General features: G+C 41.3%; 1 protein-coding gene and 2 long non-coding RNA genes across 6 annotated transcripts in view; 1 reads left to right on the plus strand and 2 right to left on the minus strand.

Annotated features, from left to right (window-relative positions):
• LDLRAD4 (low density lipoprotein receptor class A domain containing 4) overlaps positions 1–23867 on the plus strand; it is a 277773-nt gene that overhangs the window by 210701 nt on the left and 43205 nt on the right. The window lies entirely within an intron of this gene.
• LOC137475611 (uncharacterized) overlaps positions 1–23867 on the minus strand; it is a 154997-nt gene that overhangs the window by 62101 nt on the left and 69029 nt on the right. The gene's annotated exons all lie outside the window — the stretch shown is intronic.
• LOC137475607 (uncharacterized) lies at positions 1034–12565 on the minus strand. Its single transcript, XR_010999975.1, has 3 exons — positions 10436–12565; positions 6579–6736; positions 1034–3487 (listed from the first exon to the last, which is right to left on the minus strand). It is a non-coding gene; the product is annotated as an uncharacterized lncRNA (long non-coding RNA).

Raw genomic sequence — 23867 nt, forward strand, 5'->3', positions numbered from 1 at the left:
AAATGATGAGGCTGGGAAACAGGCAAAAACCTCAGAAGCAGGAGAATAATCTTACCTGTCATTAGGATTCAAGTGAGTCTACAGCACAGGACCTTTGTTATACAGCTGTTTATGGGAATAGTGAGTTAGTTGCAGACCCCTGACATACTCCCCCAGCACCATAAGAAGGTAGATTTTGGAGGATGGTTCAAAAGTGTGAACAAGAATAAAGCCATCTTTCCCTGCAATAAAGGAATAGAAGTGTGTTTGTGTTTAGGAAATTGATCTTTTTTACCCCAAAAATAATTTTTTTTTTTAATTCCAGAGTTAAAAAAAAAAGTTTAATTTTTGGGGTAAAAAAGATCAATTTCCTAAACACAAACACACTTCTCTTCCTTTAGTCTTTTCTATCCTGATTCCAAGCCCCCTGACCACAGCTGAGCTTCTGTTCAAGGCAAAGGTATGCTATTGCCCCATGGATCTTGTACATTTTACCTCAGAATGGGTCAGGGGGGCTGTTTCAGAGGGATTGGAAGCTGGCTTCACGTGCCAGCTCCTCACCTAGCCCCAAGCCAGCAGCTGAACTGAAATCTTCAATTCCATGCTCAGTAGCACTGGTTATGCACTGGGTGGTCAGTTAGGGTCTATTTTTAGGGTATGAATAAGGATTACGTGTTTCAGCTGTCTGCACCTTTTGTGTAATACCAGACTTCTTTACCCATTTAAAGTCTGAGCTGATGAAGAAATGTGAGTGGAAAAGGTTTCTGAGATCTGTGGTTTCTTAATGTCAGAATAGTAAGGTTTGGGTTAGGTTGCAAGGCAGTCTGACACAGAAGGCTTGCTTATTGCAGAATAAGCTCCTGGAGTTTAATTTTATTTGCATTCCACATTCCTTAGAGCAAATAAAAAGTGTGAGTTTTGAAATGGTTTAGATGGATTTTTCCCAACCCTCAAAAAAAAAAATCTGTGATCTCATTGTTCATAGCTCATTTTGTTAAATTCCATACTTGGACTACAGGTGATGAAGATTGCCTCTGCACTTCTCACAGCTCTGTTAAGTCTACATACATAGTTTATTCTGTCAAAAATGGGTTTTTCTCATCAGGGCTTATTAGTGCAAGTATATAGTTCTCACCACTGTGGCAAACTGTTTTTTAAGGGATTATCTGTTGTGACAGCCTCAATTTTTACCTATTTCTCTGGTGAAATCTGGTATACTACATTTTGACTTCCATCTGATTCCTTGATGATATTCAGCCCTACCCTCTGCAGTGCTACTTCATGCTGCTTTAGCAGGAGCTGTTGGCTTGGGCTTTCCATCTCCAGGAGCTGCTCCTCTGTTATTCCTCTCTCGCAAATACATCCTGAAGATTGGAGCCTGCTACAAAAGGAACAGCACAACCATATACAGAGAGGTTCTGTTTGGCCTGAAAAGGTTGCAATCTAAAAATGAACTTGATGATGTCTAGACAAGACTGTAAGTATTTAGTACCTTTACAGAGCTTTGCATCTTCAAAGTACTCTGCAAACATTAACTGATTAACATAACTGCGCCATCTGTTTTGATGTTTACATTTTGTGCAGGCAAAATTCCTGCTTTGTTTTATTACCTCTTGCAGGTATGTGGATGTCATTATTATGGCCCTTTAGAGGATGGTAAAGTCAGGTCCACACATGTCTCCAGTAACATTTTGCCTTAAAACTCAAACCAGTGCCACTGGGGCCCTGCTCTCTGACCTGGCTATGACAGTTGGGATTATTTCCCTCTGAAATTTCAGCCTCTAGTCTGTAGAAAATGTTGTTCCCATGGCTGCCAGAGGCTGCTGCCTCTCTTGTCACTTTGCTGCTGAACTTAACTGTTTTCTCCCCAGCAATGGAGAGGCAGGGACACATCCAGCAGTGTGGGAGCTTCTCTGCAGAATGCTTCCAGATAGCCAGCTGAAATATTGTCTCAGGTAGAAAAGGTGATAGAAACCATAAAGATAGTGAAAATAAGGGGAAATCTTTACTTCGCTTTTGGCAAAAGGTTGTTTTCCTCTCCAACTTCATGCATGGCTACAAGAAATGTCATTGTATTCTTCTTTTCCCAACTTGTTATTGGAGATTTTGTGTAACTGAGGGGCTGTACTGATAAACAGTTTTCCATTTCAGTTTAAATTTCTTACTAAAGTTTTCAAGACTGTTTCAAGACTGATTTAAATCAAAGCACTAGTGGCACTGACAAGAATCAAAGCTGAAAACCTTAAAGCAAACCAAAACCACACTCTTCATTTTTTGTCTTTTTTCTTCCTTTTATTTTCAACTCCTTGCCATTTCAATGTTTCACTGCCTTAGTGGTGTTTCAGGTAGATCACACAGCCTAAAACTACCTTTACTTCCAAGTTACTGCAACTTTGTTTTGCAGAAGAGCTCTAAAGAAACAAGTGCTCTGCTGTCAGCAGGGAGAGACCAGCAGTGTTTTGATCCAGGGAAAATTGCAGACACTCCGTGAGGGAAGTGAATCGTGAGAGATGTGCAGCGAGGCAGTGCGCTGGCAGACTTTTGCGTCAGCACAGGAGTCATCGTTAAAAATCTCAGATTAAACTCAGATTAAACGGTGCCGTGCCATCTCGTGGGAATCAGCCGTGACCGAGAGGAGACGCGGCGGCTGCTGGGCATCAGGGAAGGCCCTGCTGTGGCTGCAGCTCCCCTCGGAACCGCTCCGTGCGGAGAGGCAGACGGCACGCAAGGGCCCGGGAGAAGCTCCTTCACAAATTCGATGTCTGGCATAGTTCACACCATGGTTTTAAGTGTGACCTCAAGGCATTTGCAGGGAATGTCTTTATAAAGCCTGTGACAAATGTGCAAGAGACTCTCACAGACAAGTTTTCAATTAATAAACCGACAAACCTGCAACATGAGGATATAAATACATTGAAAAGATTGACTTGGACAGACCTAGACGGTGGGTGTGGCTTTCTTTCACACTGAATATTTTTGCAGCATTTTTTTGTTTGTTTGCATACTCGCTCCTGGTAGAGACATTTTGCTACGTTTGCAGGCTAGGATACAGCAGTTGGGAACAAAGCTCTGACAAAATGGAATTCTCCTTTGTCAGACTGTGGCATCAGAAAAGCTGACGTCAAATGCCACCAGGCTCTGATTGGAAGCCTTTAAAGAAAGGTTGAACTTTTCATAAAAAATACACTGTAGAAATGGTTTAGGAAAGGACTGTGTCCTGTAGCATCCCTGGGGTGAGGTGAGGCAGCTGCAATTATTCCCTTCAAACTGAGCCCCTCATTTGCCAGAGCAAGGCTAGAAGAAGCCAGACACAGCTGTGAGCAATTGGCTCTGGGTGGCCCTGCTTGAGCAGGGGCAAGTTGGACGAGATGACCTCCAGAGGTCCCTCCTTCCCTCAACCCTTCTGTGAGCCTGCAGTTCAGAGCCTTTCTCCTACTCCCTCCTAAAGTTCCCTCCTGACAGTTCGGTTTCTTTCATGTACGTGCTGCAGTCCCTTCAGCAGGTTACTCTGGGAAGGAAGAATACGAATACAGAGAATTGCAGACATTGTAACGAAGTTATGAGCAGCCAATTTTACATGATGGACGAGTGCCTCCTATAAAATGCTGAGCGTTGTTCGCTCAGATGGAAGGAATTACGCTGAGAACACGAAGCATTCTGTAGACTCGGTAGACTCCAGCTTTATATAGAGAATCCCATAGAAATGAGAATGAATTTTGCATCTGACTAGCTCAATAGAGAGGATATTCTATGCCTGTCTTCCTTATGATTGCCCTTATTAGTCCAAACATTCCCCTCCCACTCCCTCCCGAGAAGAACATACTCAACAGCATTTTTATATTCCATAAAGGAAAATGTATCATATAATCTATGTGGATACTTCTGTCATCTTAAGTGTTTCTTCCGGCATTTTGTATTCTTATGGACCCATATCTCATCTCTCTTTTTTGTCGTAGTCCTCCACCCCTTAGTTTTGGGGGATGAAACCACAGTATCAGTGTCTTCAATTAGACTATAGCAAGATCCCACGTGGAGTGGGGAGCTTTATATTTTTAGCCAATTTCCAAGTAATTTTATTCTATAAACTGATGGTGATAAGCAATCAACGGCCTTACATTTACATCTCACATGAACAAAAAGGGAGGAGGTCTCTCATACAGCAGAACCATGATGAAGATTCTGAAAGTCCGTATAAGATTAAAATTATTTGCATGTAGGCACAGAGGGAAGCACTGTGCAAGCATCTAATTGCAGCACTCCCTGCTGACTGCTTTTAATGTGTGTTGGTTTTATTAAGCATTCTTAATATGAAGCTAGACTTTTGCTTCGGCAAAAAATTTAAGAGAAGCAGCAGTTTTAATTCTCAGATTACTGAAGTGCATGCAATTGGGAAAGCCTGTCTGGATGCCGAAGATTAGGTGACGTTTTTTCCCCCTGTAAAAAATGATAATAAATAGGTTTTGTGGTCCTGCATTGCCTGACTGGCGCTTTGTGTTGTGTGTGAGTGTATGCACAGTATGTATGGCTCTGTCACATCTTGAATTTTTGGTTTCATGTGTTATGCTATGCATTGCTTATGAGGGACAACGTTTGCATGACAAATTGCAAACCCATATGGCATCATTTTTAACATCCTGTAGTTTTAGGTATTTTCAAGAAACTGTGCCTGAGGAGGTGAAGAGGGGAATCTGGTGGTGACTTCTCACTACAAGTGATGTTCTCTTCAAAACACTGCTGTCAAATAAAAATGGTCATGGTTCAGTCCTAGATCAAATGCAATACAGAAGTGACATAACTTTGTATATTTATACATGGTAGCCATACGTAATTTGATTCTATGATTTATCCCACTACAGACATTCATAGCTTTGCAGAGAAGGAGACCCATGTTCATCTAGGATGGAGGAATTGAGATTTACAAGTCTTTAATGATGCACCATTTCTGGTTAGGGATAAGATTCTGCAGATCATTATTAGCCATCTTAGCAACTCCTTCTGAGCTCCTCACAGTTACAGCCTGACTCTGGCCAAGTCTTTGGCTTTACTAAGGATAGTAACTAGTAATTAACTGCTTTCTCTCTTTAGTGCTTAGCTCAAATAGTTTTTAGGGACGTGAAAGAAGCATGGTGTAGTACCATACAGATTTATCAGCTTTCACTTTAAATTACTTCTAAAATGCATGCTTGTCTTTGTCTTCATAATTAATGTTTCCATTCCCACTTGTGGCTCGGAAACCTTTATATTTAGCTACATGATGACTTACTAGTTCTGCACAAATCTTATGGTTCAGTTCTCACAACAGGCTAAATATTTCGCTTAAGGTAATTACCTGACTTCAAAGGAACTTTCATAGAAAAGTAATAATATCAAAAAGAGCCTATATGCTATAAATAGGGTATAAAATTCCACATTAAAGATGTGTGTATATTACAGGAATCTTCAGAGCAGTGTGAAATATAATTAGGGCCTTCTACTGAGGCATAAAATTCTCTGTAATACATGCTAATCTTATTTGCTTGGAATGAGGTGGGAATATACCTATCAAGGCATCTTTTGAAATATTTGAAATCTTTACATCTGAGTTTCCAGTTATACTTGTCTGACTTGATCTTTTCTTCCTTGTCACTTTTCCATCCTGAAAGGTTTATTTGTGAATAAGCTTTCTCCTCTGCACAAAATCAGATGTATGAACTTTCAGAAGGACAATTAGAATTTTAGTAAGATGTAAAATGCTTTTTAAGAAAAGAGGAAGAAGAGCAATATAATGTGATTATGTGCTCTTCAGTGTGTGTTGATTGCCTGCAAGGTTATATTGTACATTACGGCAAGTCAGGTCCTTTGATGTAGTGCCTGTTCTTTGCAGCATCTCATTTTTCCTACAAACAGAAGTCTCTTAAAAAAGAACATTTCTAATTAACATACATCTTTTCTGATAAAAACATGTTTTATTTATGTCCTCAATTCCCTCTTCTTTTGTCACCCCACGACTGAAATATTTGTCTAGAGCACATCTTCAGAAATAATGTTTTAATGGAAAGTATTGATTGGATGAATGAGGATTAGTACACTTACCTCTTGATTCCTGAAGGAATGGTCTGCTCCCATTGCTGGCCATGGAAGCAGCACGGGAATAAGGCAAAGAAAACAAAGCTTTTGTCCAGAACAAGGACATTTCTGGTCTTTATCTATGGAATCTAAAGCAATGCTTTTTGCTTGGAAGGTATTGTTACAGTTTACATTCTACAGATGGACAAACTGGGACAAAGAAGGACTGGGTGACTCATCCAGCAAATTACTGATGTAGGGAGAAAGGGACTGAGCTGTCCTGTCCCTGCTGGACTGATGGTTGCCGTGTGTGTTTCGGGTGGCTGAATGGAAGATGATTTGGAGCAGCACTGATTTGGGTATGGTTATATATCAAGCCATCCAAAATGTAGTCACTCAGCAGAATACTAGGTTTGTAGACTGGCTGTTGCTTTACTGGGAGAGGGAGAAACAGAGTTTAGGAAAAACTGGTAGGTGCACAACAATTAAACCCAGAAGTTTATGGGTGTCTTGTGATTTATTACAAGACTTGAGTAAAACTGAAACCAAGTTACCTGAATTACTGTTTTACATTAGTTCTCATCTCATTTTCATCTTCATATTGCTGGGCAGGCTTTTGCAGTACCAGTAGGATCTAAGAAGTTTTGAAGTGTTCCTCAAGGTGTGCTTCCCACAGCCAGTTGCCATTGGTAGTCATCTTTGTAACTTGCTGCTAAAATAAAATCTAAGTCAAAATACACTCACTGTTTTCCTAATAGTAAGTTCTGTGTAGTTCCAGATGTCAATAGCACTGCTCTAGGAGGCCTGGCTTCAGTGGCATCACTGCTATGCCAAAGCTCTCTGAAATATTTTTCTGTTGAAAGAAAAGGATTTGCAATCTAATGGTCTACCATGTTGACTGTAAAATTTTCTGGGAATCTGGAAACTTCCAGGAGGAGACTGGGCCAATTCCCTCCCAACATGCTTGCAGACAGTGCAGTGAAGCCTGGGACTTGCATTTGCAGAGCTCCCCAGGATCTCACCTGGGCACCTCCCCTGGAGAGCTCCATTGGATCAGGGGGCTCACAAGCCTGGGGGCCTGCAGCACTGCTGGGATGCCCCAGAAGCCTTGAAAGACAGCCAGGGGCAGTGATTAAGGAAACCCAGCTTCTCCATACTCTGACTCCCTTAAAGTCAAGAAAGCAAACTTATTTTGAAAACTCTGAGCAGGAGCCCCGTCATGGGCAGCTGTGATTCTGAAAACCTACTCTTAGTACCACAAAAGATAGTTTTTCAAATTAGGGACGACTCAAAAAAAGTTGTGTGTGTGTATGCATGTGTGTTCAGTTTGGGGGGATTGAACTGAATGGAATTTTTAGATAAGGAAAGTCTCTCCACACTTATTATGTGGTGTGATGAGATACTATTGTCAGGTTTCCCCTTATTCCAGTGACTAGACATATCAATTTAATACAGGGCCTTTATTTTAATATCAAAAAATTTCCTTAAATGTGGTGTCTGCAAGCTTAAGATGCAGAGGGACCTTTGCAAATAAATTGTTTTTATTGTTTAACTGAAGAAAAGTAGGATGATTGGGACCATTCGGGACATGTGTGCTTTGAAGTTCCTCCTAAATTTTTTCCTTCTGACTTAACAGAACAAAATCAGGGGAAAAAATGCAATAGGTTGATACCATGCAGACATAATAAATTAGGTTCCATAGCTGTTTTAATTTAGACAGGTTCTTCCATCTCAGCATCACCGTTGCATTGTTTACTCGGGAAAGAAGTCCCAGCGATAAACAAACAAACACAAAGACTTAGGGCCAGTGGCTGCCTGCGTATCACTTAGCAACATCAATATTTTTGTGCACAAATAAAGGTCTGCTGCGCGGTGCCGGCTGCCAGCATGTGTGCGTGTGCGAGCGTGTGTGCCTCTGTAGTGCTGACCTTGTACGCAGAGAGATCAGTCTGTCAGTGATTGGTCACTCCTTAATTTGGATGTCTAGACATTTCAGGCCGCGCGAGCGAAAGGCAGACATCTAAAGACGTGAGAAGAGATTCTAAGGGATACCAGGGCCTTAAAATAATTCCCTGTGAAACTGCAAATGTATTTTGTTCATTTTAAAAATATATGGGTACAAGTGACTGAATGGAACGCGTGACTGAAGGCTTTATTTTTTATTATCACTATTAATTAATGTGCTTCTTGGATCTTTTCACATGGCTGTGATATAAATAGTAAAGCTTCCTTAAAGGTTATCAGCAAGTGTGAGAGAGTTAATATTATGATTGGTCTGCTGGCTGGAAATATGTTTTCTTAATCTGCTAAGAACCACAATCCAGAATCCTTAGAAAATAAATGAACTATGTTTAAAGGAACTACCAAATCTTAATTTATAACATTAAAACTATAGTCAGGAATGTAATCTCTGAAAATGTTCAGATGAATAGGAAATTATTGTCCATCTACATTTTACTCAAAACGTCTGTATGTGCAAGCAAATGTGTTTATACCCATGTGTAGAAAAGGCTCAGTTCTGCTAAATGCTGAAATCACTCAATTCCCACTGATGCCATTGGGCATTTGAATGTTTCCAGGGCATTAGTCCTACGTTTCCAAAACAACAGCATGCACATATATTTACAACGGCCCAAATTTTCAGCTGCTCTTTAAATATATGTACAAATGGGGCAAATGATTAACATTTGCATGGATCGTTGTTTGGGATATGGGATATTTGTATAATTAAATAGAATTTACATTTTGGTAAAAAAAAATTTAAATTTAGAGATCCATATCTATTACCTTAAGAATATTTTACTGTATTAGTAAGATCTAGAATGTTGCAGAGCTTGAAGGAGTTATTAGTATCCTTTGGAGATCTATTTTAGTTTCCTTTGGTTTTAATTCTTTCAGTCATAAATCCCAGAAAACAGCAACTGGTGCTTGAAGAGCAACCAGCATTCAGAAGCAGGCACTCTGCAGCAAAAAATTATTTTGAAAATAATGTGAAACAGTTTGATTTCAGTACTGATTCTTTCTGTCCACTATCAGAGTATTCTCATATGGGAAAAGGTATAGCATCACAGAGAAACTTCCATACAACTGTAGAGGTGTCTGTATTACAGGTGTGCTGGTGCAAACCACTTAGGTAGGACTCACACCTGTAAATGAACCAAGTGTTCTTGTGCAGAAACAGGTCTTAGAGCTAGTACTGTGAGGATCTGCACTACAGCATTAGCAGAGTGGTTACCCAGCTGTAGCTATATTGATGTGACACTCATCCTCTGCACCCTCCCTCTCCCCTCAAATCTGTGGGACCAATACATTTCAGCACAAAAGTCAATTTATTTTCAGGTAAGTCTCAGATTTAATTCTGTGAGAAAATTGTTAATCTAGAATAGCTCCAGGTTTTCTTTCCTACGAGATTGACCTGTTCCTTTCTACTTCTTTTTTTTCTTTTCCTAATGTTTGGCTCAAGTAATAGCAAACTGCATTAGCTCCTGAATTCTGTATCAAATGAAGAGCTGCCTTCCCTGGGCAAACATCCCCAGATTTCTGTGGATGTGGAGGCAGAGAAAGAACCCACACAGACATGTGATGGCAAAGCACTAACACTGACAGGTCTCTTGATGTTATAAGTACTGTCCCCTCTGGTAAATCTGTCCCATTTTTAGAGGCAGGCCACAATTACTGTATATTCCTTCCTCTGTCTCTTCAGAAGATGTCTCTATGCAAATAATCAGCATACAATCAGACCCTAAACCTTGTCCAACTTGAAGTGGTAATGGAGGTTTTCATGGAGCCTATTTAAATGTGCCAGGAGGACATTTAAAAACAGGGAAGAAAGTGATGTATTTTTAAGCAAATATTCTTTAAACATTTTGATAGAGCAAATTGTACTTTAAAAATCGTTAACTAGGTAAAATAAACAGCAGTGGAGTTCTCCATCACTTGGCCTTCTTATGTGCTGGTGTGTTACATTGTTTGCAGGATTGCCTGCTAGTTCTTGTGATTTTATTGTATATTCTGCAGTTTTCTGCAAGTTTCAACTCTGAGGTTCTAATGATTATCTGAGAAGCTCGTGCTACTTGTTAACACAAGAAAATTAATGCAAAAAAACCCTCAGAGAGACATTATGGAAAGAGAAGGTGGTATCTGTTTTAAACAAAACTGGTTTGTCCCACACTTGCTTCTTATCATTTTCATTCCCACTCTCACAACCCCCATGCTTTTAAGAAGGGGGCTAAGGGATGTGTGCCCAAGAAGTGATCTGGCCAGGATCAGTGTGGTCCCTGAAGGACACCCACCAAGTTCTCACCACGTTGTTTGGCTTGTGCGTCTGTGATGCCTTGTTTTTTGTGCAGGCCTGCTCTACCCTTTGGCAATCAAACACACTATTATCCTTTCACTTCTTTTTCTTGCTTACCTCACCCTAGGTGAATCTCAGCTTGCAGGTTGTTTCCTGGGTTTGCCTGCTGTGGGTGTTGTCCTGGCTACAGTGTCCTCCCTTTTGGGTGAACAGGAAAAAAAGGGGCACATAGAGCATGCTGCAACCTCCCTGCTATCCTCTCCCTGTCAGGGCACAGGTCTTCAGCCAATCCATGCTGTGGGCTTCCTAGGGCGCACATTTTTGGTGGTGCAAATCCATTCCTCAGTTCTTCTCTGTTTGATTGCTATCAGTGTGTCCATGGTTCTCAAAATGTTTCGGGGTTTTTACTGTGACTTTGCTTTATTGCCCTTCTTGTTGCTTTTACTGACAGACTGTTTCTGTTCATACATTCTTCAGACCAATATTAATATTTCTGCTACAAATGCTATAAAACTAAAAAAACAATATTCTAGTGAGAAGTATTTTAAACTACGACTTAAAGAAGTACATATTTAGGTATCAGTTGAAAAATAAATTGCATATAATGTTTTTGTAATGGTTTTATATCTGTCTGTCTTTTGGGTTTGGCGTATCTATATTTTTGGTTGCCAGTGTTACAGCTTAAACAAGCCAACTAAGACATTCTAAAACATTACATTTTCTTGTAGTCTAGACATATTTTCACAGACAGTCCAGCTACAGCTAAGGGTTTCTGTAGGTTTAATACAACTCAGATGCTTCTTCTTTTGGGACAGTCTTAGAGCTTACTGACCCTGAACACAATATATGAGGATTACTCATTTACTGGCCAGATTGGCAGAACCGAGTGGTTGCTGCCTTGTGCAGTCATTTTGCTCCCATTCCTGTGCTGCCTCCTGTGCTTTGCTGGCACTCCAAAATTGCTTACAATTTCTATGATCCAGTTTGTTGCGTGTGGCTGCTCAACGGTTTCTACCACTACATCAGAATGAGTACAGCAAGATAGGGAATACCTGGAAGCTGCTCATCAGTCTGTCCTGGGATTTTCTTATCTATGTCTCTGGGCGCATTACATCACGAAGGAGGTACTGAATATGTGCCCAGCACCCGTAATGCAATATGCTAATATTCATAAGCTTCCATTAAGGTCACTTGTCTTTGAATGTTTGGAGACACATCACTAGGAATTGCCCTGTCCTCTGAAATGCTAGTGCTGTGATATGAACTGATGAGAATTTGAACAAAATTGTGGTTTTTGAATGTTCTTTGTAGTTTCATGCATGATTTGACTAGATGCATTACTTAGCTTGGTTAACCTAGGCATGTAACTGAGCCCACGTTCTATAACTGGTCAGATTTAACATTTGCATGTTCCATTTGTTAAAATTATATTTTATGCTAGGAAACACTTAACTTTCTGCATTCATTCAGTAAATATGCAGTGTGTTGCCATATCAGGTCCTTTGACAAGGTATTACTTAAATGAGCCTCACAGAATTGTTTTAATTCCTATTCCTCCTTATTTTTTTTCTTCGTGTCTGTAATGTTCCCAGCAGTGCAGTAGCCAGGATTTGATTTCTGTCAGAAATGATACTGCTTCAGTCTCGTCTCTGTAAGTCTCCACAGGGAGGTTAGAGGGTGGTTATCCTCCGGCTGGTCTGGACCTGGTCCAGCATTCAATGAGAATGCAAATCCCCTTGAAAGCAGATACCTTCTCTGCAGTGATACTGCCTTTATGCTGCATGTGCCTCAGGAAGCTTGTGATAAGTTTATATTTGCATCGAAATACGGTTATTTTTTTAAAGGTACCCAATCTTTTGCTGTTATGGAAGCTTAGTAAACGAGCCTAATTCTTTCCTCTCCTTTCCAACAAGAAAAAAAAAAAGTATATGTAACACAACTCAGGGCCTTGCCATAGCAGTGTAGGAGATTATTGTTAGTGCTTTGCTGGAACATAACTTTGATTGTCAAGGCATTTGCTGCAGTTCAGACCATTAATTTTGTCATGAGAGGATTCCACATCTTCCTTGTTTTCAAAGGTACGGTGTGGCAGTATGAGCTTAAGCAAGCTGGGTTTAGTCACCCATCCCCACTGTCCAGGTCCATAGGCTTAGATTCGAAGCGGCACAGCAGCTTTCAGAGCGGATGCAGCGCAGAACTGCATGAGGGAGGATGGAAATCCCACAGCCAGTTTTGTGGCCCAAGACACCTATCTGCTCCTCTCGAAAGAGGGCTGGCAAGCCGTGGCGTTCACGCAGGCTGCAGGATAGAGACGTGGCCGTGGGGCAAAAGCTCTGCCAGCTCCGGGCCTGGCCGGGGCTGCTCTGCGGGCGGGAGGGCAGCCGGACGCGCTCCGCTCCGCCGGCATTGGCGTGGCGGGAGATGTTCCTGCGCAGGCTGGGAAGCCTTCTCGCTCGTCCGCAGCCAAGCACGCGGCTCTCGCAGCGGCTGTAAATCAGCCGCGCTTCCCCGATTCAAGTTTTATCTTGCTCAGGCCGATCAAAAATAGCCGGTGCGCGGAGGGCTGCCAGCGGAGGGGCGGCCGCGTTGGCCGGGCACAGCTATTTCCGTGCGGGGCTGGCTCGCAGGGCTGGCGGGCAGCGCGGGGCTGCCAGAGCCGCGCCTCCCCGCGCACCAGCCCCTCTGTTGATCGCTCTGTTGTCACTCCCTTAGCGACCGTCGCCACGTCGCGCCTTCGCGTCCTGCCGGGCACCCCCGGCCCCCTCCCTTTCCCGGCTCCCCGGGGCCGGCTGTCATGTTTCCAGAAAAAGCCGGCCCCGGGGCTGCGGGGCGCTGCCCGTGCCCGGCAGGTGTCCCCGGCGCCGGTCGGGAGCGGCTCTCGCCACCGCGGGGCTCCCGCGCCCCGACCCGCCAGGGCTCCCTCCCTCCTCATCCTGCCGGGAAGCAGTACAGCAGTTTTCCGGGCTCGGGGAGAGAGGCGGGGGCGAGCCTGAACCGTCACCTATTGGCGATAAATAAGCATAAACCAAATTCCTCGTACTGCTTAATAATTAATAATTGGATTAAAACGTAGATATTTCAAAACTAAACGGTTGTTTAGTCCCTTTCTCTGCCATCCCATCCCATCCCATCCCATCCCATCCCATCCCATCCCATCCCATCCCATCCCATCCCATCCCATCCATTTGAAGGCTTCCAACCAGCTCCTCAAAGCTGCCTAAACCGACACACTCCCACAGAGAACTTGGGGGGAAATGGTAGAGAAAGCCCCCAGCTTTGGAGCCTGCAGTAAGGACACGATTTCACCAACCATTTTCTGTCAGCAGGACACGGGCATCCTGTAATCCAAACAGGGGAGGCTGAAGAGGAGTGGACAGACATCACCTATCTGAAATGCCGGTGGTATCTATCGGAGCTTGCCAGATTTTCGTCTTCGCCCCTTGTCTGCTGGCATCGCATTTCACCATTTCAGTCCCCGCTCAGTGCGGTGGGTCTCAGCCCACCAGGTTGCCTGGAGCACCTTCTCATCCCTTCCAAGAACTCCAGGTGCAGGTGTCCCCCAGGACCTGCCTTTGCCCCTCTCTCAGTGGTGCCCCAGGCACCCCTCCCCAGGCTCCTCTGCTGAGCCTGCCAACACATCTGGGGCTGAGCTGGTGGGGCGAATGCTATGTTCCTTAGCATTTACCACAGAGGCTGTTTTCGTCTTGACAAATCCTTCCTAGCTGCAGATCAGATCCCTCACTTCATTGAGACATATCTCTGATAGGCCACATTTTTAAATGTGATTGCCAATATATTACAAATAGCGAGATTTTTTTAGGATTTTTTTTTCTTTTAATGTTTGTGTGTAGACACAGTACCTGTGTGTACACAGTTCCATCCTGTTCCATTCTTTGGTTTTGGAAGACTGACTTTTGCAAATGAGCAGATGTCACCCCAGTGAGCATTGGCTTAGCGCTGAAGTATCTATGGCCTAGTTTTTGGATTTATGAGGATCCACTGTTTCTTGAGTAGCTAATGGGAAACAGAGCGATGGGCATCTCTGAAAAGCTATAGAAGAATTATTATTTAAAAAAAATAAGTGTACATGTGTGAACACTAGAATGGTAGGGTACATGGCTGTAACTGTGCCTCGAGCTAAGGAAGAGGCTCAAAAGGTTAGAGCCACCATAAAAGTTGTTATACCGAGCTGATGGCATCCCTGCAAGAATTTCACTGCCACTTGCTGTGAAGGGGCATTTGAGTTCCAGGAGAGAATTGGGGTTTAACTTTTAGTTGTTATTAAAAACTAGAACATAATCTTAAGATTCTTTTTTTCTCTTTTAATGGTGGGGGGAGGGTGGGAGGAGGGGTTTCAGCAACTTTTCTTATTGTGTCTGTTAATGTAATCCCCAGAGAGGTTACCAAGGTTAGATTTTTGAAAAAGACAGATCTGTAGAAATGTCATTACATATTCAGAAAATGTGTGTGTGAGCTCTTTTAAAGCTCAGCATTTCTGGATGCTGAAAACTTCTGAAAGTGTGGCCCACTATATGAAATTACTGTATGTCATTTAAAAGAAAAAAAAAGTGTCAATCCAGATAACTCAGAAGATAAAATGGTGTTCTGCATAGCATGGGAGTAAGGACAAGCAAGGAGTGAGAGTTGTATATTGAAGGCAAGGAATGCGTCATGCTTATGGCTTCTCCACAAGTCAGATTTTACAACTGTGTAGACACAGCTGGTTTTTTCCCTTGGCATTTCCATGTGCCTTCAGCTGGTACCCAGGGCAGTGAGTTCATCTTGCTGTGCCTATTTCTCAGCCCAGCCTTTGCCTTTATCACCCACCGAAACTTTAATTAGTTATGGCCGCACGATGTGCGTGGGCTGCGTGTGACACCGCAGCAACTCGTGGGTGCAGTGCTGCTACATGCAGTGGTGTCAGTGTGGGGGTTTCCTTTCTTTGATTTCACTGAATTGGAAAACCTTCTTCAGCTCTGTGTGGGTTCTGCTTGTGTAAAGAGTGATTGTAATAGTCACCTTATCTCACAGCTGAAGGACTGCAGCAGAAAACTGTTAAGAGGGCTGGGTTATTTGCACCAAACATTTCCTGTCAGTTTGCAGTTCCTCAGTCTGAAAACTTAGCCAGTTTAAGTTCTGCTTGATCAGATTTACATCCAAGGTATTTTCTCTGTTGTTCAGAACAGATAATTTTCAGGGGAGAAATCATTCTATCCTTTCCTTTGCCCTTCTCAGTTTTGAGGATGCTGATTTGTTAGCAATTCAAGATGATGGATGATCCCTCTACAGAGATGGTGGCGTAATTACCAGAACCTGAACGTGTTCATGCTGAGAGACCATATAACATGGAGAAACAAAGACTGTAAAGCCAGCTCATGTGAAGAGATATTTTTAGGACATAGGAATACAAGGTTCTGTTTTAGAATTTTTCTAGTGTCTATAAAGTGCTTTTATAGATAAATAACTATTATGGCCTATCTCTTGGCCAGTGGAAAGTGGAGATGTGAGGGTTAGACTTACTTTGACAGAGGTACAGAGAAGAATGGAAGAGACTGGATTGCCTCTGTAAATTTCCTGTTCATTGCCATACTGGTTGGATCATGTTTCTTCCCACCTACTGTTTTTGTCCCTGGTGTGCTTTGAGTTTGAACTGGTGGTGACTTGTCATGCCCTAGTGTCACTAGCATGTTTGTTTGAGGGGAGGGAAACCTGAAAAGGAACAAAGTGTTATCTCAAGCCTTTCTTAAATGCCAGTATTCATTCTTAAATGAACATTGCTTTAACTTGCCTTAGTTCTTCTTTTGTTTAATGAAGAGTACTTCAGTATATTGAATTTCATGCTGTTTGATGTAGCAATACACATTAACACATGGTGAGGACTAAATGTAAATACACTGTGCTATTCTGTCTTCCATAACTAATACTATCAGCTAGTTGCCACCTTAATCTTGGTTCCTTCCAATTTATTTCATTTCAGTCACAGGGAAGTGGTAACATCCATGTCACCTAGCCTGTATGGCCACCAAAGATCCCAGTTTGCCCAGTAAGCTGGCAGTGTTGGTAATGGTCTTCAATACCAAGTCAAGAAGGCTCAAACATAAAACTTGCATGTGGTTTCTTCTTGAGCAGTGCGTGCTATTTAGATTCTAGAACATTTTCTTTGTTAATTTTGTTAATATACTTGCTTTCAGTGTAATCTCATGTTGCATGCATTTGAATGGATACTGACTAATCTTTTCATTTGCTTTAATCTGTTTACAAAACCCCAAGCTTCCCAGAGCAACAAGGATAACACATGAAGGTGACTCAGGTACAGTTTAAGAATATAGAGTAGCCTGGAATAAAGGGCTCAAGAATAGCAAGAAGGAGTTATTTACAGCAATTTAAGATAATCTGTCTGCATGTGGAAGCTGAGCAGAGAGCCCTTGCATGAGGGGGCAGTGATATTCAGCATGGGAGCAGTGAGTGAGCTTTGCAAGAGGAGATCTAATATTCCTGTCCTCTAGTGGCCTTCCTTTTGAGGCAGATGTCACTGAAAGACAAAATACCAACCACATGAAAGTCCCTGAAAGCTTTTGTGTAGGTTTACTCACCATAAAGCAGCAAGAGCTAGGTCTCTTTCTTCATAGACAGTATTAGTTTTTGGGGGTGTTTTTAATGGATTTAGATTGCCACTCAAGATTTATGGTGTTCCAATAGTCACTTTAGTGTACAGACTGAACTTCAGAACCTGTATTTTATATTTACAGATATCTTAAAATTGGCTTTTGGGGATAAGAATGCTCTTCCCATATCCAGAAATAAATTACTTTGACAAATGGAGATAAACATTTATTTGACTCTTTTTTACCCAAAGAGCTTAAGTAGTATATCTTTCTTCTGTAGAATATTTTTTCCCAACTTTTTTTTTAGCTCTGTTTACTCAGAAACCTAGTTATCTGAACAAGGGAGGCTAGGAAACTTTGGCATTTGTAAAAAACATGGTTATAAAAGAATAGAAGCATAGGAGATTATTATTAGTTATAATTGCTGTTAATTTTTCATGTTTCAGAAAATCTACCATTGCTGCTTTTGTACATATGTATGGTTTTATAATGTAGGGTGAAGGTTCTGGCAATGTTTATGTGCTTTTGCATTTTTTGTTAGCATTCTAATTATCATCAGTTTCTCCAACCAGACCATGCCATTAACATTCCTCCTACTCATGCTTAATGGGAATCAGAGTTGAAGTTTGACACGGAATAACTGTATTGTTCTTTGCTCCTGGTTCTGTGTCTGCATGTTTGAATCGCACACACATACACACACATGTCCTTTTTAAATTTGCAACTAACAGTGTTAAAATTTTCTGGAAAAACGATGAGAAGGTGAGAGAAAGTCCTTAACAAAATTATGGGGACACAACCCACACAACTGAATGTCTTGGTGCAGAGGACTTCTGTCTTTGAACAGACACATACAGACAGTATCCACCACAAGTACTGCCAGCCCTTGGATGGCTCATGTAAATGTTATATTTCTTTAAAAATCAGTAATACAGGACAGAAGAGTGAGGATGTTTTTCAGCTTCCTTTAATTATCAATTGTTGTCTTCTTTCTTTGCATGACCTGCCTTCGGTAGCTGGATAGTACCTTCTGTGTCCTCTCAGAATGTTCTGTGCTGTGAGCTGTGCCCTTACAAACGATTTGAACTTGTGGAAGTGGCAGGGGCAACTTTCGGAAACATGTAGCTGCCAAGTTTCTTGTGATGTGATCTTAAAATAGACCAGACTGGGAAAAGAGGGGAGGACTGTCACCAAGTGTGCTCCGCATGTCAGGACTGTTTTTACTTGATCTATATCGGCTGGCGAAGTCCTTTGTGAGCAGAAGAAAGAACCTCACCCCCACCCATTTCCTCTTTTCAGGCTATTTTGGGCTTCCTGTGAAGTTCTCAGTGTACTTTCTCAGCCAGAGCAGCATTGTGAGCTCCTTCTGGTAAATCACATTTTTGGGTTAGGGTGGGGGTTGGGATGATTATAAGGAGAAGACAGGAATTTATCTTTAAACAGGTTGGGGTTTTTTTTCCCCTTCATGTGTTCAAGAATATACTCATGATCCCACTGAATGCATGGAAGTTTCCAGTATAATTTTTTTTGACCAGGTCTACCAAGGTAGCTTTCACTCATGCTGGAATGAGTGGTACGAACATTTTCTCTTCTCTCTTTTAAGGAGTCATTAAATTTAACAAAGAGCTAGTGCCAGGAAGAGGCAGCAGGATCTTAAAGAATTTGTAGAATATTCAAGCTGAATGTTCTTATTAGTTCGTGGTTGAAAAATGCCACTGCATAAACACACATACACACATCACTGATCTATTTCTGTAGTGAAGCAATAGCTTTTTTTTTTTTTTTTTTTTAATGTTTCCACCAAAATAACTCTGTTGTTTTCACTGAGCTTGTCGTTGATTCAAGCCGTTATGGGAGAGATCAAAATTGGAGTCCAATTTCCATGTGGATGTAAAGAGTAAAGAGTTCTCCACTCCGTAGCCCATATTGCCAGAAAAACAAAGAGAAGCAGAAAAAAAATTCTGAAAGAAGATATGGAATAACAGGCTCACAGATTTCTCTGCATAAAAAAATGTGGATGATATGAAACATACAAGTATAACAGGAGAAAAACAAAATGTGGGAATCAGATTAAAGAGTTTTATCATGTGTTTGGTTGGGGCTTTTTGGTGGTTTTTACAGAACTGCAGTTCCTTAAGTCCTCAAGACTGTTACTACTTGAACCTACTGTAGGCTGAGCAGTTTAGTGAAGGAAGGATTTGCATGCTCTGCAAAATTTTCTCTGTGTAGTTGTAAATACTGGCATAATCCTAGGGAGTGTTTGGTTGAAAGGCTACACTTGATTAAATGTAAGCATTTTTGAGAGAACACACACAAAAAGGTCCTCTGTGGGAAGGGAAGAAATGACTGATTTAATTTTTTTCCCGATCTCATTTAAAATTCAGGAACAAACCAGAAAAAGATAATTTGAATCTTCCTGTACAAAAAAAACCCACCCAAAACTATACCTCACATTCAGTATCTGAAAATTCTTTGAAGTTTTTCTTCAGAAAATTCCTCCATGTGCAGTCATGGTGAGGTCAGTTGACAGTTCCTGACTTCTCAGCATGGACTGATATGTTACTTTTTTTGTGTTGTAAACACAAGCAGTATTCTGAGTATGTGCACAGTCCAAACAGGTGCTTTTTGCAACCATTTTAAAAGGGAATAGGTGTTTTCCAGAAGAATCAAATGTCTTTGCTTTGCCCCCAAACTATAGTTCATCATTAAGAAATCGTCTCAATGCATTAAATGTCTTTTATACTTAAATTTGACCTGAAGTCATTGGGGGAGAGTTGAGAAGGAAATGACTTGGTAATTTTTAATTTCTATATGATTTACTCTTGTGTTTATTTGCTCTGAATTAAAATCCCAAATAAAAGTCTGAGTGTTAGTGTTAATCCATGAGAATGTTTTCCGGGTGTAGAAACTTGGAGTCCGTCCTGAAAGCACCATGTTCTCCTGGTACTTTTATCTTGTCCCATCTTTTCCACTGTCTGCAACATATTATTTTCATGGCACTGGCAGTTCCTTAAACTCGCTTGCTGTTTTTTTCCATCACCTGATGGGCTAGAGCAGTATACATTGCTATTATTTTTCTCAGAAATATGTTCTTGAGTCTCACTCACTTGCCTGTACACCAAAGCCAAAGCAGGTCTTCTTCAGGCATCTTTACTTTTCACATAAAGGTCCAGGATAGCAACTTCCTAACTTTTCCCTTAAAATACAGAAAACTACAGCAAAAACCCAGAAGACTTGGAGGGGTGTGCAGAACAGTCCAGCTTAGTTTTTCAAGCCTCACTTACCCAACATAGCTTCATGTTTTGCTATTTGCCTGGCAGGACTAGATCTGGAATCAAATGTATTATATTTAAGTTGTCGCAAAGCTTGCTGCACTGTTGTTACGAGTGCTTTTTGTTAGTTTGTTTAATTACTTGCTGATGAAATCTTCTCTGCAACCTCCTGCTTCTCACTTCTGGCATAAAAAAATTTAAATCAATGGCATTTTAATTTTGCGACGATGATATACTTTGTTAAGAGGCCATTCCAGAGATCTCCATGGGTGTGTTTTGGGAACCCCAGGCTCAGATTCTTGTAAAACCAAAAATCATATGAAATAGCTCCTTGTGATTTTTTTCTCAAAATGCAGCTTGTTTTATGATGATGGGCCATGGAGAAGGATGGCTGTCAGGGCTGGGCACAGGGGAAAACACAAAGGGTTTCTTTCGAGGGATGATGGAAGCATTTCTGCCCTGGTGAGCCCAGCACAGCCAGCCAGCCCCTCTTGTGCTGCTGTAAGCATACAGAGTGTAGAGGGCCATAAATTCTGGGAGCATGGAAGTCCTAGTCAGTGCCAGTCTGGGAGCAGGAACTCTTCTCAGGCAGGCGTGGTTCCAGGTGGCGGGGGCAGGACAGGGCTGCGTGTGTCCAGCCCCGGCAGGCTGTTGCTCAAGATTGTGACCACTGCACAATAGCCCTCGCTTGTAGCAGCTGGGTTGTGACACTGGCATGAGATACTTTGTGCAGCTGGGCCATGCCAGTGCCAGATACCAGTCCCATGGTACGGGCTGACCCAGCTGCACTGAAAGTCTCATTCTTCTCTCTGTATTTTTTCTTTTTTTTTTTTTAGGTCAACAATGCAAAGGGGGGGTTACAGCTAATGTGTTCTTGCACCCACGTGCATAAAATACGTAGACATTAACCAAATACAATTAACTTCTTTCTTTCCTTAAACATTGTAAGAGTTTCTTAGATATCTGCAGTTGTCCAAGCTGCATTTCTTGCTCTCCTAAAGGCATAAAGTGTGGTTAGAAAAAAAACAACCCTGCTTGTATGTTTAGGCATACATACGAAAATAAAATATATCCCTGTTTGCTTTTCCAGTTCTGCTTAGGGATGAGGAGTTTCAAGTATTCAAATAATGCAAGCCGAACATTTTTCTAATGAGCATCATTTTATTTGAGTTGGAAATACTGAAATAATGCACATTTCACAGGTCAGCAACTAAAGCCCAATTACATAGTGATTTGTAGATTGTCCAGTTGTGAAGGGGCGGCAGTCAGCTTTTCTTCCCCAGTCTAGAGTGTCTCACAGGTATATATTTACAATTCCTACACCAGCTTGATAAGCATAAAATAAGATCCAAGTCTCTTAGTTGCCTTGAGGACTTTGTATACTGAGAATGGAGTTTGTTTCCCAAGTATGTCTCTAATCCAATAAAGCAGTTTAAAGCATTACTATAAAAGAATATATAAAAAATATAATTAATTATTGTTGTATAATGGTGACAAACAGGTGAAGAAACATTTTTTTACTATTCAGTGATGACAGTCTGAATCAGGATTTAGCTCAGAGCAAATTGCCGTTCTAAAGCATTCAAAAATAATTTGCCAAGACATTAAAAAAAAGAGAGAGAATTTCTTAAAATAGTGATGTTAAGAAAAATCAACAAATTACATTTGACCAAGAGAAACTTCCAGTTCTTTTTATTTGTTTACTGGCTTTTTATTTTCTCTTGGGAAACTCTGAAGCCAGATTTTCAGGCTATTCTCTGCAATTATGGGAACCTGGAAAGTTCAGTTTTTAAAAGAAATCCAAGTTTCTCAAGAAGAAACATGACTGCAGGGACTGGGACTTCTAAAAGAGTGAGCAAATACTGCGGCATTCTAGATGGTTTTGTTGACTTTCTTCCTTCCCACAGACCAGGAGAGCAATGGTCCTTTACAAATAAAGATGATGGCGTGTGGCTCCCCCCAAAATCTTCTTGCAAATGGGCTCGTGTTGGCAGTCCCAGGTGTGAAATGCTGGATGTTATCAGCAGGACAGAAAGCTTTGAGGCATAAGTTTGTCCCTGTTTTTGAAGCAGCAGAGCACGGAGAGATGTGAGAAATGAAGGGTGGAGCTGAGTTACTTGCATGAGTAACATCTGCAGGACTGGGCCTGATCCTCTTCCCACTGGAAGCAACAGGCATTTTGCCAGCACCAACACTGGGACCGGGATCTGTTCCAATAAAGAAGAGGGAAACTTATCAGGCATTTTCTATGGCCTGCTCAAGGAGGAAGAATTAAAAAAAAAACCCACAGAAAATACCCAAAACCCAACAACAACAACAAAACCCAAAACACAACCAAAAAAAAAAAGAAAAAGAAAGGCCAAATATTTTCACAAATAGGTGAAAATAATGATACCAGTAAAACAGACTCTTTTGCTAATACCCATAGGGATGTGTTTTGTAAGCAATGTCTTTAGTCCTGCTAGTCTTCCTTCAGACATGTGGGAAGCTTTGTGCTTGGTTGGAAGAGTCAGTCCCTGGGTTTGAAGGTATGGGACATGAAGAAATGGAACGGAGATAGATGGCCACTGGCATTTCTGTGGTGGGGTTGCCATGAGGGCAGGGAGCAGGTTTTACTCAACTTGGGAATGTTGCATTGCAGCTTTAAAAAAATTGGAAATACCATCCTCATGACCTGGATTGTTTCCCTAAGCTTTTCTTCTTTCCCCTAGGAAATTTAGTAGGTAATGGCATCTTTACCTCTTTCTCTAGCCCATTTAAGTTTTGAGGTGGTTTTTCATTTCTGTAGAGGGTTTTTTGGGTTGTGTGTTTTAAGTGTGGTAAATTAGAGTAGAAATAGGTCAACCGATTAATAACTGCTGGTTTGCCTTTAAAAGCAAATCACTTTAAAAAATATTCTTCATATTTCTCAGTGTATGTGCCAGCTATGTGTAATTTTAGCTTGTGTAAGTGGCAATGGATCATTCGGGGCAAGGGAAAACAAACCCTCTGGAACCAGAACAGAGCAGAGTAAGTAAAATAATGAAAGCATATGTAATTATTTCCTAAAAAAATGTAGTACTCCAGTAAGGTTTCAGGAATCCCACATGTAGGAGGAAGCTGCAGCTTTGAACCTAATGTGTTTGGAGAGTTGCTTACCTTGGTAGCACAAGCATAACTCATTGACTGATCTGAGAACTTTTCTGTTTAAATTAAATAAAGAGAAAATTTGCCTATTTACTGTTTTGTCCCTAGAAGCTTGTGGGCTCTAAGCAGAGCTGTCACAGTACTGGTGCACTTGAAAACATGAATTTATATTACCTGGAGAGTTTTTAAGGTATCACATCAGCTTGTAGTCATAATACCCATACTGTGTGTTTATCAGTGACTTGTTTGCTATACTTCTGAAAATTAATTGCTTGGCATGTATTTCTAAACTGGTTGGGAAGCTCCTTTAAACTTGTACCCTGAAGTTCTCTCTTAGTTAATGACTGCAGCTTAGTTTGCACTAGAAAATGGTATATCAGCAAGGGTTGTGTGTAAATCACTCTCCTAGCATATTCAGCTGTGCCAGCAGAACCTGGAAGAGAAATGAAATCATTAAAAAAAAATTCTGCTGGTGTAGCTTGTTTCTTCCAAGAGACAGGTCTAAAGTGTATCATCTGAGGGCTTCTTTACACATGTAGTCTGTGT

The sequence above is a fragment of the Anomalospiza imberbis genome, chromosome 1 (genome assembly GCF_031753505.1).
Source record: "Anomalospiza imberbis isolate Cuckoo-Finch-1a 21T00152 chromosome 1, ASM3175350v1, whole genome shotgun sequence".
NCBI classification, from domain to species: domain Eukaryota; kingdom Metazoa; phylum Chordata; class Aves; order Passeriformes; family Viduidae; genus Anomalospiza; species Anomalospiza imberbis.